The sequence below is a fragment of the Hylobates moloch genome, unplaced genomic scaffold (genome assembly GCF_009828535.3).
Source record: "Hylobates moloch isolate HMO894 unplaced genomic scaffold, HMol_V3 SCAFFOLD_15, whole genome shotgun sequence".
In the NCBI taxonomy this organism is placed as follows: Eukaryota; Metazoa; Chordata; class Mammalia; order Primates; family Hylobatidae; genus Hylobates; species Hylobates moloch.
In genome coordinates, this window is record NW_026652290.1 from 46954747 (window position 1) to 46960625 (window position 5879).

The window sequence follows — 5879 nt, forward strand, 5'->3', positions numbered from 1 at the left end:
TGCTAGGAAGGAAATACTGATTTGGAAACATCCTCCAACTTCCCATTTAAATTCTTTTGTGTGATGAGGGTGAACACTTCTTCTGACATAATAATATTTGTTCTTAGGCTACATTTTGTAGTGAATTTGAGAATGAGTTGCCTTGTACTAATGCTGTGAGTAGATAAAGAAATAATAGCTAATATTTTGTTTCTCAGTAGGCTATTTTAATCTCATGATCTGTGGGTGCTGAAGGAGCTTTGCATGGTGGTTATATCTCTTTTGAAGGCTCCACAGTTGTCTGTAAGCATTTGTGTCTTAGAAATGCAATAGAATGTGTTAAAGACAACTGCCCTGTGAGTTGCCAGGATGGAGAACTTAAATTATTGTAAGGTTCCTGGTCCAACATGCCTCTTTTAGAACCTTGCAATTTTTTTTTTTCAGGAGATGGAGTTTATTTCTTATATCCTTAAACCTGGTTTATGGTAGCTTTATTACCACCAGAAAAAGTAAAGTGTGGTGGAAGTAATGTTATGTGACTTCCTAAGGTAGGTAATGAAATTCAACGTGCTTTCTACTTCTTCCCTGAACATTGGCTCTTGAGACGCAGCCACTATGTTGTGAGGAAGCCCATACCACACAAAGAAGTTGGTTCAACCAACAGCCCTAGCAAAGACCTCAGCCAACAGACAGCAGACGTCAACATCTGAACATGTGAGTCTTCAGATGATTCCAGCCTTGGCCTTCAAGCTTCCTCAGCTAAGACAAGGAGGAACTGAAGTGACCCATCTCTGACAAGCCCTGTTCAAGTTGCAGATTTGTGAACAAATTTGGGATAATTTGTCATGTACCATAGTAATTGGAACACAAGGCTTACTTACTGAAAATAGTAATTTTGAGGAAAATTCATTTGTGGCGAGTTGTAGAGCAGGCTTTAAATTAATGTTTGTTGAAGAAAATGCTTTGTGAAATCAGGGTCAGTTAGACAGTCAGTTAGTCCAGTTAAATAAATCTAGTTAGTCAGGGTCAGTTAGAAAAAGAGGCTGCCTTTTTCCTTCATTTTAATGAGTTTAGATGGCTGACCACACACACAAACACAAACACAAACACACACGCACACACACACACACACTGTCTCTTTCTCTCTCTCTCATGTATGTGCATGTATGAAAACACACATCCTTATATATGTCAACTTTGGCATCTCTACAACACTTTTTATTCTGCAAGTCCATGCTGATTGCCCTACTGATTGCAAGGACTCTAGAGATATGGATTGCAGGAATTCTATAGGTACAGGGCTCCATAGGCTACTTTTAGAAAAGGGAGCTGGAAACTTGACTGGGTAGAAAGAAGTCATCCTGGCCATGAGGCAGATTTTTAGAAACCAGCAACATTTGGACATTTTTAACATTCTCCTGGATGGATGTCATTTTCCCTCTAGTGCATCATCCCACGACCTTCCTGGGTGGGGGCAAAGACAACATAGAGACAGAAAGCAAAAATTTCCCTTGGTCCTTAGAACACTTGCAATCATCTAGTGAGACAAAAGGCTAAGCTTTGAACATCTCAGGGGGGCCTTGACAGCACGTGGCTATAATTCAACCCATAGACTAAAGTGCGGGGTGAGGGGAATGAGTGTAAACTTGGTTAGTTTTTATGTATGAAATGGTCTTTTCCACCCCCACCCAGTTTCTGAGATGAGGTGACAAGGATGCTTTTCCTTTTGCAGTTTCCACAAGCAGGTGACCACATCCTTTTGCAACTTTTGGAAACCTGAGTGTTTTCTGGAGTCAGGCAGTAATGTTGATGTGTGAGGAAGCTCTGGTAATAGTAATAAAGAAAAGGAATGTGAGACCTGTTGGGAACAGGTAAGTGTAGGAACAAATGACACTTTCAAATTCTTGCATATTTTAAAAAACACCGTATAGCCCAGCCATGTAGAAGCAGCTACATGACTTGCAGGGTCTAGAGCAAAAACGAAAGCATGGAGCCCCCCTTTTCAAAAATTAGGAATTTAAAGATGGCCAGAGCAGACCATTGAACTGAGTGTAGAACATGTCTGTTTTTTGTGTTTTCTAAAATGCTATATAAGTCAAAGTATACAGCATGGGGCTTTTCTGTCTGGCTTCTTTCACTTAGCATAATGCATTTGAGTTGCATGTGTCAGTCATTTTTTCCTTTCTATCCCTTGGGAGTAGAATTGTTTGGTTATATGGTTAGTGTGTGTTTAACTTTATAAGGACCATTTTGCATTCCCTCCAGGAGTATATGTAAGTTTCGCTTGCTCTGCATTTTCATCAATACTTGTTATTGTCCCTCTTTTTAACTTTATCAATTCTATTAAAGGCATTTTAATTTGGATTTTCCTAATAACTAATAGTTTTGAGCATCTTTTTGTAAGTGTATTGGTTATTTATATCTTCTCTTTTGAGGTGATTGTTCCAATCCTGTATCATTTGAAAAAGTTGGGATGGAATACTTAAGCCCAGGAGTTCCCGACCAGCCAGGCCAACATAGTCAGACCCAATCTCAATAAAAAATAAAAAAAATTAGGCTGGGTGCAGTGGCTCACACCTGTAATCCCAGCACTTTGGGAGGCCAAGGAGAGTGAATGATCTGAGGTTAGGGGTTCGAGACCAGTCTGGCCAACATGGTGAAACCCCATTTCTACCAAAAATACAACAACAAAAAAAAAATTAGCCAGGCGGTGCACACCTGTAATCCTAGCTACTTGGGAGGCTGAGGCAGGAGAATCATTTGAACATGGGTGGTGGTGGCTGCAGTGAGCCGAGATTGCACCATTGCACTCCAGCCTGGGCAACAAGAGTGAAACTCCATCATAACAACAACAACAACAAATTAGCTGTCTAGGTGGTATATACTTGTAGTCCTAGCTACTTGGGAGGCTGAAGCAGGAAAATCACTTGAACCTAGAAGTTTGAGGCTGCAGGGAGCTATGATTGTGTCACTGTGCTCTACTGTGTGTATGACAGGCATATTATTAGGAGAGGGCCCAGGAATGGGATGATCTATGCTAAGAACTGGTCTCTAAAATAAAAATAAATAAATAAAATTGTTTTTTTTTCCTTATTATTATTGAGTGTAAGACTTACCTGTGTATTCTGGATACATGTCTTCTGTCAGATATGTTTTGTAAAATTTCCCCACACTATGGATTTCCTCTAAATTTTTCCTGTATTTGTCAGACAGCAAAGGTTTTTCATTTCAATAATTTCTATTTTATCTGTTTAAAAAAATATTTGTGCCTTTTGTCTCCTGACATAGAAATCCTCACTTTATCTGATTTCTAACAGATTTTTCTCCTAGGTTCACCAATAGGAATTTAAGAGCTTTAGCTTTTTTATATTTGATGCATTTTGAGTTAGCCTGGGAGTTTGGTGTGAAGCAAGGATCAAGATTTATTTACTCTCCTGGTGCAAATATCTAATTGTCTGGCACCATCTGCTTGCAAAGTTTGAATTTTAATTTGGAAGAATCCAGAGTTAGTTCCATGTTGATTTGATACTTTTGCCATCATATTATGATCTTTATACACAGCTTTTGATTTCTCCTTGATTTGAATCACTTGAGCTTAGAGTAGACTCAAGTTTGCCCAATTTGAATGAGGGACCATAATTCACCAATGCCATGAGCAAAGGGAAGCTAACTGTAAGAGTTAAAGAAAGGGGAAAGAAACCCAAAAAGAAGCTTAACAGTCAGACGGGGCTTCTGGCTGATTTTGGTTAGAAGCATTCTCTCATAGATTAAGAGTATTTAAGGGTTCAGAATGAGAGAGCTTATCACAAGCTTGGAATGTTTCTGTGTAAGAGAGAAGTTTATGGCAGGGTTGGAATCTTGGGGCTGACATCTCTGCAACCGGGGGCTGGGGGTTAGGAGATTATCTTGGGGCTGGCCTGTCTCTGGTTGGGAAGGGGTTTGTCTTATGGTTGGAATGTTTCTGGTCAGAGATGTCATTTGTGGTTTATGGTCATGCTGACCTTTGGACATTATGCTGATGCCCTTTAGATTTAGGTGGTTTTTGATCAAGGGGAACTTTAAAATGCTCATGCTTGTCCAATGGGGATGCTACTGCTCTGTTACTAAGAGCTCTCTTAAAAGTGCATAAGAAAAGTTCTATGTGATACAATATTTTTGTGTGTGGTCTCCCTCAGTGACTTTGAATAAGTAATCTGAAGAGTTTTTAGCAACCAATCTTCTGATTAGAGTAATGTAGGCCATTTTCCATGTTTGTTGTTGACAGATCACACCCCCACTCTCTGCTCCAAGGTGTCCATGCTCTAACTCCTGAGTCCTGGAAGGAACCAGTTCTGTCCACACTTTGATTGTAGGACTTCTGAGTTCCAGAAGTGTAAAAGAATACATTTGTGTTGTTTTAAGCCTCTAAATTTGTGTTAATTTGTTGCAGAGGCAACAGGAAACACACACAGTATTACATTGGATTTATATTTTAGTTTCACGGTATTTGTACATAGATACCTTTCCCCCTACCCTTTACACTACTGAAATGAGAAGGAAACATGCTACTTATGTTCCAGCATAGACCAACACAAACTAGCATAAGCTAGCCTGGGGGCTGACAACACTGTAGCTAAAGATAAACAAAGGAATTATAGGCCAACTTCCATCCCCAGTTCCAACATCTTCCACTGAGGGGCTATATAAAGTGTTTATGAGGAAGGGTGCTGTGAGACCTCTGCCCTTAATGGAAAATTTCATCTTGTAATTTGATACAAAGGGTGGGTAATAACAGGAATTGTATAGGTTCATTTTGGTTTCGCTGTTATTGTTAGCATTTTTCTTCAGGTCAATGAAAAGTTACAATCCACCCCATCTAAAATGAGGAATATCAGGAATTTTCTGCCTCCGTCTCCCACTCCTTACACTTTTTTTCATGTAAGCTAGCCTTCCTAAATATTTTAGTATTTTCTATTTGGGGAAAAAATTCAATCATGCAACTAAAATGTGTCCTTTAAAAAAAATCACCTGGAATTATTTCTTCAATCTAGATCAAATGGAAGTGATTCATGATAGAAGGATTCACATTTATGAGAGGAACAGCCCTTATTCTTGCATCTCCTTTCTTCTGTTGGCAAGAGGATGCTCTGGAAGACAGTCTGTTCCCATCCAAGGAACATCCTTCCCTTTTCAGCAAGTGAACATAATGACCCTGGTGCTTTTTTTCCTTACATCAGTTCACATTTTTTATTAGATTCTGTATAGCACTATGGAGATACAAGAATAAATCTTCCAAATTGGTCCTAACCCCAAACTGTGCAAATAAACACAAAGTACTATGCCTGCAACAATGTGTTACCTAGCAGGTTTTTTCTAATGTGAGAAACTTGACTTCTGTGAAACTCATGTTACTTAGGCTTCCCCTAAAGTCCTCAGCTCAGGCATTGCAGAGAAGGACAAAACTCCCCCAGAGCTCCCCGTCTCCTGCTCTGTTGGTGATATGTGTACTACAACTCTCATAGGAATTCAGTCCAGTTCCCTGGATTTGGGGCTACACTACCTCTCAGAGGAAGTCACATACAAGTGCATGGAGGTCTATGTCATTCAAGATCATCATTAAACATTTCCTGAGTCACTGCAGGGCTGCACACACTGTCCTGCTGAGCTCATGATCTCATCTCAAGGGCAAAATATCCACTTGCTTCACAATGGCAGAGAATGTCAAACTTCTGTGAGCGCCTTCTGAGGCTGCACAGATTTCACTAGGCTCACGAGGCACAGTGCCCAGAATCCACGGAAATGCTTTAACTTCCTTTAAAAGCAGGAGGAAGAGAATGACTTTATCCCAGCACGGATTATAGTCAGCTTTCTACAAAGAGTCGTAAAAATAGATAAATTAATATGTTGATAGAAATATATAT